This window comes from Arvicanthis niloticus, chromosome 22, assembly GCF_011762505.2.
Source record: "Arvicanthis niloticus isolate mArvNil1 chromosome 22, mArvNil1.pat.X, whole genome shotgun sequence".
Taxonomy (NCBI): domain Eukaryota; kingdom Metazoa; phylum Chordata; class Mammalia; order Rodentia; family Muridae; genus Arvicanthis; species Arvicanthis niloticus.
The window spans coordinates 4,011,008-4,023,406 of NC_133429.1; the positions used below are offsets into that span (position 1 = coordinate 4,011,008).

The 12,399-nt window shown below is 47.9% G+C and overlaps 1 pseudogene across 1 annotated transcript in view; it reads right to left on the minus strand.

Annotated features, from left to right (window-relative positions):
* Nucleotides 1-2,991: 2,991 nt before the first annotated feature.
* Nucleotides 2,992-12,399, minus strand: part of LOC143435925 (bromodomain-containing protein 4-like) — a 28,046-nt pseudogene continuing 18,638 nt past the window's right edge. Inside the window, exons 8-12 of the transcript XR_013106231.1 lie at nt 11,449-11,657; nt 10,292-10,495; nt 9,590-9,881; nt 8,484-8,594; nt 2,992-4,214 (exon numbers count right to left, since the gene is read on the minus strand). The product of XR_013106231.1 is annotated as a bromodomain-containing protein 4-like (transcript). The remainder of the gene's footprint in view (nt 4,215-8,483; nt 8,595-9,589; nt 9,882-10,291; nt 10,496-11,448; nt 11,658-12,399) is intronic.

Sequence of the window (12,399 nt, forward strand, 5' to 3'; positions counted from 1 at the left end):
CCTGGCTAGGTCAGAATTTGAGCGCTAGAGACCTTACCATTTCGTGAGCCATATCTTGGATGAGAGTGTCAGCACATTCTGTATTACAACCTGTCATGTTCTGAATAACTTGGGATATTTGCAATGACCCCAGTTGAAACCAGTTGAGAACAAGGCTCCATCCAAAAAATGAGGACCACCATTCAGGGCCACAAAGCTGAGTCAGCAATTTAGGGTCTCTGGTAGAATTGTGTACTGAGGTAGTCCTTGCCTCAGATTAAGGAGCTGAGGCTGGGACTGAGAAAGATCAGTGATCCTGCCATGGAGCATAACTTTGACCAGAGCCACAGAGTGGAAAAGGAAAGTGACCCTGAATGAGAACACAGAATGGGACCCCTCTGGGGAACAGGGAAGCAAGACATCCTCCCCAGAATGACCGCAAACAAACAGGGCAGGTGCTCACTGCCAAAAAGATGGCACTGGCCCCCTTTCTCTTCCTTGGACAAGACAGATGTCAGCGACCCTTCTCTGGACAGTCAATGTGCACAGAAAAAAGGCAAGGTGGTCCTGGCTCCTTAAAAGCTGAAGCCAGTGTGTTATGTGTGCAAATGTGCCTTTCTCTGTTAAACTGGTTAAAAACCTATGTTCATACCTCTGCCTCCACTATAAGAGTTTATAAGGAATTTTTACCAGCCCAGATACTCCAGGGGAGGGATAACACCTTGGCCAGTACTCTTGGGCTGACAAACAATACAAATGCCAATAAACCAGGTTGGAGGCCGGGCCCCATGGTACAGAGCCTTTCAGGCTACTGTCAGGAGGAGTTACTTTTGTCTTTGTTCTGGCCTTTCCCAAGCACCCTGTCAGAACACCAGTTCTTGCTGGTAGTGTCAATGCTAGCTCACAGCTTTGTCCAAGTATTGTGAAAGGCATGGCCCCTGAGGTGCAGTATGTTACCAACAGAATGATGGGCCCTTGTACCCTGCAAGCTCACCACTCCATGCAGGACTGACAAAACACAGACACAGACCTCAGCAGCCACAAGCATGTCCTCACACAAATAACAAAGGGCAGCAAGTGAGGATACCTGGCACATGAGAACCCAAGGCTGAACCCCAAATTTGGATGCCAGAAAGCAGAGCTCTCTCTCACAACTCCTTGGGTCAGTAGAAGAAATTTGGTAAGAGAGCTTCATACAAGAAGACATTCAAAAGGGGGTTGTTGGATAGATTTGTAGAATCAGGGCATGGCATTTGGCTATTTGCAATGTAGAAACAGCACTAGCTGGAGATCTCACACCAGAAGGATTTGTATGACGAGGATACACAACAGCTAGAGAGCCAATAATTCAGTAGTTGGGGAGGGGCTGGAACAGCCATTGGATAGCATTTGGATTAGCATTTTTGGTGTCATTGTAAGAAGGGTGGAGTGGGAAGGGTGACAGACAGGGATCTGGGGAGAGCTGCTTTACAAAAATGCTGACTATACTCGAGGGGATCTCAGCATATACAGATGCTCGGAGATGAAGCTGAACCACTATTGTCAAGTGTGATTTGGAAAAGCCTTGGAGGTAGCACCCAGATGCTGAACTGAGTGGGGAGATGTCTGGGAAGGAATGGGGCTTACTTCCTATTGTCTAATAACATTGAACATTGTTTTCTTACTTACATAAAAGGAATAAATGTCTCCTGCCTCTCATCACCTGCCTTAAGTTAGGGTCTACAAGCCTAGGCTTAGGACCAAGAGCAGTGGACAACGGGCTTCTGGGAAACCTCAGCTGCACTGCAAAGGTCACCACAGCAGGAGGACTCTGGGACTCATCTTCGGCAGCCCTCTGGGCCCCGGTGAGACTGGTGGAGCTCAAGTATGTTGTGGAGGCAGCCCTAAGCAGCTCCTATCACCCAAGCCTTGTGGTGGGTTACCAGTCAGAAGACAAGACAGGAAGTGTACAGCTTCATGACACACCAGCCCCACCCCACCCCCCACAAAACTCTCTAGAAAGGGTTACATGGAGATGGCCTCAAATACTGTGTGATCTTTATTCCATAACAATCTTAGACTCCAACACAAATTTCATCTTTACATAGGATGGTATTATACAAAGTAAAATGATTTTTGTAAACTCTGATTAAAACACTGATTTCTTCAACCCCAGCCCAGCCCCACTTGAATGGAGGAGACAGGTTTGAGGGCAAGGCAATTGAGGAGAGAAGCACACCCACCCCCCCGTCCTTGCAGACACCCCAGTAAGATCCCACAGTCAGCTGGTATACTAACGCTCTCCAAGGGGACCTCCCATTGCCCAGGAACAGAAGACTACCAACAAGGAAAAACAGGTGGGACACTGTCCTTTCTAGCTGTATTCCTAGGATACCAAGTACAATTGGTAGTTTAAGGCTAAAGACCTTTCAAGTTCAACAGGTCATGAGTGTTCCTATCACATAGTAGGCCCACATAGCCAGGGATGGGATTCAGGACAGCAAAGTGTACTCTCGAGGGCAAGCTGCCCAGTGTGTATGCACATGTGTAGACAGGGTATTGAAAGGGGCAGGTACGGCACATAGCCAAGATACTGTGGGAATGTAGGCCACCATTTGGTCCAAGAGAGCAAAAATCTTCCCAGAAAGATAATGCCAACAGCTTTCCCAAACTGTCCTGTGGGAGTCTCTGGGCAAGCAGCCTCCCCTCCTTCCAATTCCAGCCAAGCCAAGTTCATTGGGAATATGTCAGGCACAGGCCAAAGGGCAGCTCAAAATAGTACGTTCGACAATCTTGAAGCTAGACACACAGAGGACTTGGAATGGCCTAGAAACTCAGGCATCATCATGGGGGGTGTGTGTGTCAGTGGATGTTCTAGGGAGTCTGAGACCCAAAGGCCATTATCAGATATAGGGCAGCAAGCAGCCCTTGAATACTGGAACTCTGGAATTTGGTAAGGGGCACAGCACCACCTCAGCCTCATTTTAGCCCCAGGGAAGCCAGGCCTCAATGTGTCAGAGACAGTCTTCTGAGAAGTGTATAAAATCACATTTTATTCTGAGTTCGAGGCTAGCCTGGTCTACAGAGTAAGTTCCAGGACAGCCAGGGCTACACAGAGAAACCCTGTCTCAAAAAAACAAACAAACAAACAAAACAAAAAACCCAAAAAACAAAGCCAAACAAACAAGGCACATTTTAAAAGAAAAAAAGGACAGAAAGAACCCACTAAAATGGGGCTTTTTATGTCAGGCAGTTTTCTGGTGAGATGCTAGATTTGTGATCAAAAAAGGGCCAGGGCCAGTTTTTAGGGAAGGAAAAACAAAACAAACTCCAACAAACAAAAAAGCAGCCTACTTTGGTTTGTTTCTGGAAAGGTTTGGATGATATGGCCTATCCTTGCCTGCTCTAGCCTCAACAGCTGCTGCCATTACAGGAAGCTAACGATGAGGATGGCTGTGCTGGCCATGACCTTGGAGAGGCACTGTAGGCAGTTCACAAGTAGCCTCTTGCCCATGTCCCAGATCCTGACCTGGCTTGGCAGTGGGCTCCAATGTGCCTGCATGCCCCTCACCAACAACCTGGAAGGGTACTTTACTTATGTGATGAGGAGAGAAGACCAAAGAACTTGGGGAAATATCCACTAGGCCCCTTGAACTTTTAGTGCTCTATGGGAACAACAGAGACTAAAGGAGAATCCAGGAGGCTATGTGCCAGCTAAAGCTGGTCACAGTTTCCATCTGATCAAGCTAACCAGGGTGGCCCCACATGGGAGGTCAAAATGTTCATCCTCAGGGTGAATTAGCTTTCCTGGGCTAAAGTCACTGCAAGGTCTGGAGTCTCAGAGAAAGATGGAAGGGACAGAGAGAGGAAACACACTGTGATCAGGCTTTGCACACAGAGCAGCACCACATGTATGCATAGAGGAGGATCATTATCACCCTCTAGGAGATGCCACCCACCCAGAGGACCCCAGATGACCAGGGAGGCTGGGCAGGATAGCCAGGCAGTCTTTGTACAGAGAGGCCCAGGCAGCAGGCCAGGCAGGCAGCCTTCCTGAAGGTGAGACTAGGTGTGTGCTGCTGGACATGACTAATCCACCCCGGGGGGATAGGCCCAGGGCTCTGAGCAATTCCATAACTTGATGGAGTCCTGTCCCTTTCACAGAAGAAAATGGACTTAAGCTATAGCTCGCTGGGAAGGAATCTGGAACTGAAGACCGTTTTATTAAGAGTCCGTGTCCAATGATTAGGCAGGACCTACATAGAGGGAGAAAGAAACCAGTGTGAGAGAATGGTGTGGAATGTACCGTTCAAGTTACAAGAACAGAAGAACTGCAGACTGAGCCAGCATCTGTGCCCTAGTGACTGAAAGGGCACAAGAGGACCTTGTTGGAAACCAAGAGCCCCATCCTTGATTGGCCTGCCTCAGCAGGGATGGATAAATCTACACCACAGAAAGGCCACAGTACATGTAGAAGTCTCTAAAATTGATTGAAGTTTGTCTGCACTTCTAAACAAAACTGATTCTGCTAATGAGTTCCATGTGCCCTGACTGTTTCTTTATTCCTAAATTCCCTCTTACATATGAGAGGCACCTCCTGTCTCCAAGCTATCTAACCAGCCAGGTGTGTCAAAGTCACCAGGAATCAGCTAACTGTTCTCAGAACAGCAAAATACCAACCCTCTCTCATAGTGTGGTCAGGGAAGAAAAGCCCCCAACAAAGGAGGCAACACCTCCCACTGAGGAAGGCAAAGAGCAGAGCCATCTCTGTCTATTTCCACATCTCCAAAACCAAAGCAGAAACTATAAAAGCGGAACTGGTGGCACAGCAATTGTTGAGGGGAAGAAGGACAAAGAGAAAAGGCCTTGTCCTTTGCATCCTTTTTTTAGGACATCCAATATGGCTTCTGGTCCAGAGAGGGGTCTGGACTGGTTCCCACATGTAGCAGAGTGGCGCCGCTGCTGGAATTATAAATGTTACAATCCCTAGTCCCAGAACATGCCTGGGAAAACTCCGCCCACTCAGCCTCTTACTGTAGGCCACATTCCACAAAGCTGGCCCTCACCCCAGGGAAGCCCCAATCAATCCCTTCAAACTCCTGGGCTTCTGGAGGTGGTGCCACCTGGCTCTGCACACTCCTACTCTCAAGGGGCCTTATCCCTTTCTGAAGTAATTGTCCCATTCTGGCAGCAAGATCACTATACCCCTGAAGGGAATCTCTCAAAGATCCTGGGGCCAGGGAGCTGAGGCTGGCTTCCTGATCGGAGCCTCTAGAGTGTGTCTTATGGCCCCTGTCTGAACTTCCCAGCTCCAGCCTTTCCAAAACACCATGCATTCCTCTTTACCCTGGAGCTATTAAGGAACACCCACATGTTCCAATCCTGGGAAAAGGAAGTAAGACTAAAATAGCTGGACTGTGCTCTTGCATGAACAGGCTGCAGTCCCAGAGCCTTCTCACTGTACGGCTCCAAACCCATTCCAGCCTGAGGTGCGCTACAGGGGTGGCTCCAGAGAGGATGCACATAAGCAGCCATATAGCTACCTAAACTCACAAAGACCTGTGGAAAATATATGAGGAGAACCAGATATTAGCAATATAATGAGAGAACTAAAACAGTCTTAGGACATCCCTTACCCCTTATGAGGGATGATCTGATCCTATGCTGGTGACTGGAAGAGTAATGGGAAAGGAGAGTCACGGTGTCTTACCCTGACTTGCCTAGCCCAAGTTTGAAGACTTCGTAGAAGGTGAAAGGAATTGTATCTGGGCCTTATTCTGTTTATCCTAACACTGAACTCCTAAGCAGTTCCAGACTCAAGTTAGAATCAAAGCTAAATAAAAAACAAAACAGTCCAACTACAAATAACTCAGCTCAAGAGAAATGTCAACAAGGGCCATTGGTGCCGCTGCAGAGAAAGAAAGATTACACAGTGGCTGAAATCCAGCCAGTAAAGCACCCACCCACTCATTTGCAGCATGGTCTAACCCTATGTATCCTTGCACACCCTTCTAGCCTCTACTGGGTGCTTCTCTTCAGGTGCTTTAGATGATTTGTGTCACTGGGGCCATGCCAATAGAACTGACCCTTAGTACAAGTGACAAAAATAGGTCCCATGAGAAATGTTAGCTTCAATTCAAGTAGAAAAATAAGAACATGAAAAACATAAACTAGACCCAAAGACCAAAGAGAAACCTCTTCCATGTCTACCCTGTCTCCCACCATCTCCTGCCATGGCAGCACTATTTGCTGTGGAGGTTGGGGTTGCTGGGCTGCCTGAACCCAGGAGATCAGCTGCTAGAGGATCTGCCTACCTTTGCACCCCAAATACCACAAAGTGCAGTGTCTGTGTGGCATGAGGAGACACAAGCTGTTTCACTGGTGTGACATTTACTGGTGTATACACATGTCCATGCGTGTGCATATGTGCCCTATGTGGAGCTCTAAAACAAAATTTCAGCAGGTCCTAAGTAGTACTGTCAACAACCTCACAACACAGTACTCTGTACAAAGTAGGAAAACACAAACCAGTGGTCTGAATGCAGTCAAGTGTGAGCCAGGCAAAAGTGGGAAGGGTATCTTCTGAAATGAAGGGAAGCCTCTCAGCCCAGGCGGCCAAAGTGGTCAGGGCTACATAGCCAAGGCCTAAAAGTCTGCAGGTCAGCAGCTCCATGACTTTAAATTCCACCCTCCTTCCCGCCAGGACAGCTGTTCCCAGGACTCTCAGATTACTTGTTGCACAAGCTTTCTACTTAAGTGAGGAGGCCAGTTAGGAAAAAAAAAAAAAAAATGTCTTCTCTCTGTAGCAGTAGCAAAAAAGCTGCTGGAAATGTCATGACAGCCATCAGGGAAAGACAGATGCAGGGCACTCGTGTGGGACCACCATAGGAGGGCTACCACCCAAAGAAGAGGGCTGTGGGGCAGTGGCCTCAAATACTTGTGTGCGAGGGGTCACAGTCCTCTAAGATCCCAAAGGTAAGCCAAGATGTTTAGCATCAGGTCAGGGTCAGTCTCTGGGATTATCATTTGAACACTTGGATTCTTAGAAGATTGCAAAATCTTAGGAGGAACAATCTAGAAAATACAGGCAGTCCCCCGCCCCACCACCATCCCCCCAAAAAGAGAAAGAAAACAGAGGAAAGGCAAATCTAAAGCTTGGCTGGCAATGAAAGTGAAAAGTCAGTGGCCACCAAGAATGCTAATGGAGCCCCAAGAATACATCTATTCACCCCATTCACCCTGCCCAGGCGGTAGCCCCAGTTCAAGGAATGGCTCAGGGCCAGCCCTTCTCAGCAGGCCTAGGATGCAGCTCCCCCTGCTGGTTCATGGGAAAGCAAGGCAAGGTATTTTAGAATAAACAGGGAGAAGAATATATAGGGGAGTTGTGAGACCAGCTAATTTGCACATGCTACAGAACAAACGCAGAACAAAACCATTTAATGCATTACATTTTCTTTGTAAATACACTGCTCATCAAAAACAAGGCAGTACAAATAACTGTCCTGGGAAGGCCCAAGCCTATTCCATGGCCCACAAGATGTCTTCTCCCCCTAACTCCAGTCTCTGTATGTGCAGCTTGAAATAACAAAGCTCGTCACTGCTTCTGTAACGGAGCCTTGCCTTCCTTGACATGATCAGGTCATTCCTCCACAAGTTAAAGGTCCACAGAAGACTGCCAGGAGCCTTTTCATCCACAGGCTCACTTCTAACTATAAGCTTCATACATCCTAGACCACTTGAGCCCCCAGGGCTGGCTCATAGGTGGACTGTATCAGCAAATGGAACCTGACCTGCCCAGGGGTAACACACATGAGCCATGTGTCAGACAACCTAGGTACACTGTACCTTCTTTCCTACTTTCCCTTGAGGTCAATAGGAGCACCCGCTCCTCCGAGAACAACAAAAAAAAGTGCACCTCTGGGAAGGCAGCCTGTTCTCATCATTACCACCTGCCCTCACCCCCAGCTCTGTAACTGGTGCTCGAAAAAAGCAACTAAACACCATTATATAGGCCCACAGAGCACAGGGATCAGTAGAAGAGCAGGACATAAATGTAGTTAGAGCAGATCTGGGAACAGACAACACAAAACAGCAGTAAGCACACTGTGGAGAAGAAGAAAATGGCAATTTCCATAGTTCAAGCTCAGGCTACAGACAACAGAACTCAAAACAGACTGATCAGGCAGGCTGTCAACTATAGGTGGCTTGGCTCTAATCTGCTGAAATGTGCCAGATTTGTTCCCATGCCAACTGTAAGGCCAGAATACTGGAAGGAGAGTGGGGACATTCCAACTCAAGGTGGATGGGGCCCCAACACCTGCAGTCCTCAAGGCTTACCCACTACCCAGATGGAGAGAACAGAGTGCTGCTACACAGGGCATCTTGCCACCCTGCAGGGAGAAGCTTATCATGAAGAGCCCAGGCAGTTCTCAGTGGCCATCAACTCTGGGCTAGACAAGGGACTGAGATAGTACCAGGGATGAGTGGGGTAGTTTGATAAGATGCTTAAACAGGAGCCAGCTAACCTGTTTCAGAGTCTTCACTGTCAGAGGAGCTAGATTCGCTGGTGCTCTCCGACTCAGAGGATGAGAAGCCCTTCATCTTGGAAGAACCAGCAATCACATCAACTTTTTCAGCTGCAACCCAAGTAACAGAACTGTATCAGAAAGGATACCAACCCAGACAGTTGCTGTTAGCCACAGTGTATTCCCAACTACCCAGAGGAAGGACCAGTAGGAAGTCTGAACCCCGTAGGCTTAAAGACTGCTCCTAACAATGACTACCAACCCAGATCCTGAGTAGCTCTAAGGTTCTGACTGGTAGCCTACTACACACTAGCTGAAACATAGCATTGTGCTACAATTTCAAGGCCTCATCAAGCTCTTTTATAACACCCTCTGAATGGTTTCTCATGGACTCAGAAGACCAGGCAGAGCAGTAATTTCTTCATATAGGTTATTTGCTGTGTCCAGAGCACAGCAAAACAAGCGAAGAGCTCCAGGGTTCTCAAAGCTTTCCTGTTAAGTTGCAAAAGTAAAGCCCATATGATGTCACCAAACATCAGATTCAGAACAAAGTTCTGAGGACCTAGAAGTTAGCATGGACCAAGAAAGCAGTATATAAAATATTTTGACATACATCGTAAGCTAAATAAACCCTCTAGTACTAAGGGGGAAATTTACAGGCCAATGTGAGGCATATATAAGATGGAAGAGATATCTGGAAGGCTGATGGCAGGGATGGGGTAGGTGTCACCTCTGCTAGCAAATCGAGGCTCAGTACTGAACGAACATCAGTACACACACTAATAGGACATCCAGACACTCCTTCCCTCCTGGCCTCACCTCAACACAGGTGGGAGATCATTTCTGGAGAAGACTGTATGGCTAACAACCAGAGATGAAAACAGCTGCTGTTTAGAGCAAGGCTAAAAAAACCAGCTGATTCAGGTAGGTTTCAGCCAGCCACCAGAGATCCAGAAATGAGTAACAATCCAGGGTCTAATGAAGTATCATTCTTGAGGTTTCTAAACGCATAACTGTCTGTGTGGGGGGGAAGTGGGGCTTCATTGCAGAGTGCTAAGTTAGAAGAGGGTAACTGAGGGTTTCCATGGGAAGGAGTTCGATTATACCTTGAGGTTTCCTTTTCTTCCGCAAACAAGAGGTGACATATCGCTCCAACTCTCGTAGTGTAGATGGCTTTAAGGTCTCAAAGTCAATCTCAATCTCATCAGGGTTGGAGTTTTTAAGTGATGGCTCCCTTGACTGAATTATGTGTACTACACGGCCTAGCTTCTCACCAGGAAGCTTGTTGATATCTAGACTTAGCTGCCGCTTCTCCTCATAAGACATGGGTTTACACTTGTCCTCTTCTTCTGATTCATATGTGGGAGGAGGCTTGGTCTTCGTGGGTGCTGGTTCCTTCTGCTATGAAGGGATGATATATACAGTTAAGAATGGGTCCCCTGAGGAAAACTGCACAACCCCCTGAGAATGTATGTGGTTAGGTGTATACTGCAGGGTGGGCGTTGTTTGGCTTCCCACACCCAATAAGGAATGGGATTTAAGGCTGCTTGCAATCAGAAAGACCAGAGTAAACTTTGGCAGGCTACAGAAGCTGTAGCTGCATGACAGCTGCCCACTGTACCCTCTCTGGTCAAGCAGTAAGTTACCAAAGCTCATTAAGGGAAAAAAACTAAGGGAGAAGGAACGACTAAGAGCTTATGATAGGGCACCAACCCAGACTGATGACGGAAGCCAACAGGGTGGTCTTCCTCCCTACAAAGGATTTTTTTGGGATCACCACTCCCAAAGATAGAAAACCTGAGAAACACAGACCTCACATTGCTGTTGCTGCTGTTATTTTTCTTTGTCTTTTTGGGAGGAAGTTCCTGGTTTTGCTTTTTTTATTTTCCTCCACTTCTTCTTTCTTTTTGTGCTTTTCCTTTTTCTTTTCCTTCTTGTCCTTCTCCTTTTTCTTTGGTTTGTTCTGCTTGGGGCTGTGAGAGGGCTGCAAGCTGCTCATGCACGGCTTTGAGCTGTGGAGCAAATGGGGATGGGGGGGAACAGGGGGGAGGGGGAGGGGGAGGAGGGGAGGGGAGGGGAGGGGAGGGGAGGGGAGGGGAGGGGAGGGGAGGGGAGGGAGGGGAGGGGAGGGGAGGGGAGGGGGAGGGGAGGGGAGGGGAGGGGAGGGGAGGGGAGGGGAGGGGAGGGGAGGGGAGGGGAGGGGAGGGGAGGGGAGGGGAGGGGAGGGGAGGGGAGGGGAGGGAGAGGAGAGGAGAGGAGAGGAGAGGAGAGGAGAGGAGAGGAGAGGAATGGAATCACAACCAGGCCAGGCATGATGGCACAGGCCTATAATCAGTCCCTTCCCACATCTGAGAGGCAGAGGTAGGTGGATCTCTTCTTTTGAGTTCCTGGCCAGCCAGGGTTATAAAGTGGGAACATGCCTCAAATGCAAACTAACCCCCTACTACCAGGACTAAATGTTCTTCCCACTACCTAAACCCTGGAGGATGGCTCTGTATCATGCTACAAATTTATACTTGAGTGTTAAGCTGTGGGTACGGTAGAAGCAGAGGACATGCTGGCTTCCAGCCATGACCTGCCACATTAACGAGATCCCTAAAGTGCTTACCCACTCCTTGATCTCCAAGGAGTGCTACAGTCCTCCACAACAGAGAAGTTGAATGGAATGACCTGACAGATGCTAAATCTCCTGGCTATCTTAGTCCTAGGGCTTGGTGACTAACTCAAAGGTAAGATTATTATAGGCAAACAGCTCCAGGATCCTGAAGCCTAGTCTCATAGAAAATGTCCATATCTCATTCCTACTCAAAACACACAGCATATACATCTATAGGATTAACATGCCATTGAGAAAGAGGAAATGCCACAAGGAGATCTTTAAAGAGGTAGTGTTAAGAACATCTCTTAGAAACCTGTGAGAGACTACTATCCTGGCTTCTGTACATAAAACCACAGATTCCCTCACCTGTTCCTGGAGCTCAGCCAGCCTCTGGGCTCGCTCTTCCTCGGAGTCGTCAGAGGAACTGTCACTGTCGGAGGAACTATCACTGCTGCTGTCACTAGATGAGGGCGGGGCTACCACCTTTGTAGGGGGTGGCACTGCAGGGAGGACACCATAACAACCGGCTCTTCAGGCTCATCAGGCATCTTGGCAAAGCGCATTTCAAACACATCCTGAGGAGAAAAAGCCATGCTTATGTGGTACTCAGACTCAGGAATGCCTGGGATCAAATCAACAGGAAAAGAGTTATAGGATAAATATATCTCTGTTTTTGTGCACACAAGAGATGTTGCTATTCATTCCCTGGAGGAAACAGTTACCAAAGTAAAAAAATAGTTCTTCTGAAAACTTTAATTTGAGGGTGCTCAGTAAGTGTTAGCTCATGATCAAGATCCCCAGAGAACATTCCCAAACCTCCTTCCTACCAGGTTCTCTGACATGAGGTTTCGCTGGCCTCCTATATACAGAAAAGACTGGCAAAGGCTCTGAGTTGAGTATCCCCAGTAGAGTGTACATGTGTCTGCACCTGCCTCCCTATTACTCAGAGTGGTCCATGTATGTAACTGAACAAGCCCCTGGCTCATGAATCTCTAGAAATGCTGGCTAGTGATGTAGGGTGCTTACGACAGGCTTAGGGAAGGGTTACCTCGTGAGGTATAACCAATCAGAGCAGAAGTCACAGGTATCCTGAACACAGAAACACACTTTAAGAGACTCTCACACTACCTGGACAGTTACATGGAGTTACAGAACTCATAGAGCAATATTCCCTGCCCGTGTTCCTAGAAATCATATCACACACAGCCAACCAACTGGCAATCTGCACCCCTCCCCCATGGTGGGGACTCCACAGCCAATCCAACAACTCACAGAATAGACACAGCTTCCCAGAAAGATTAAGACCTGCTTTAAGAA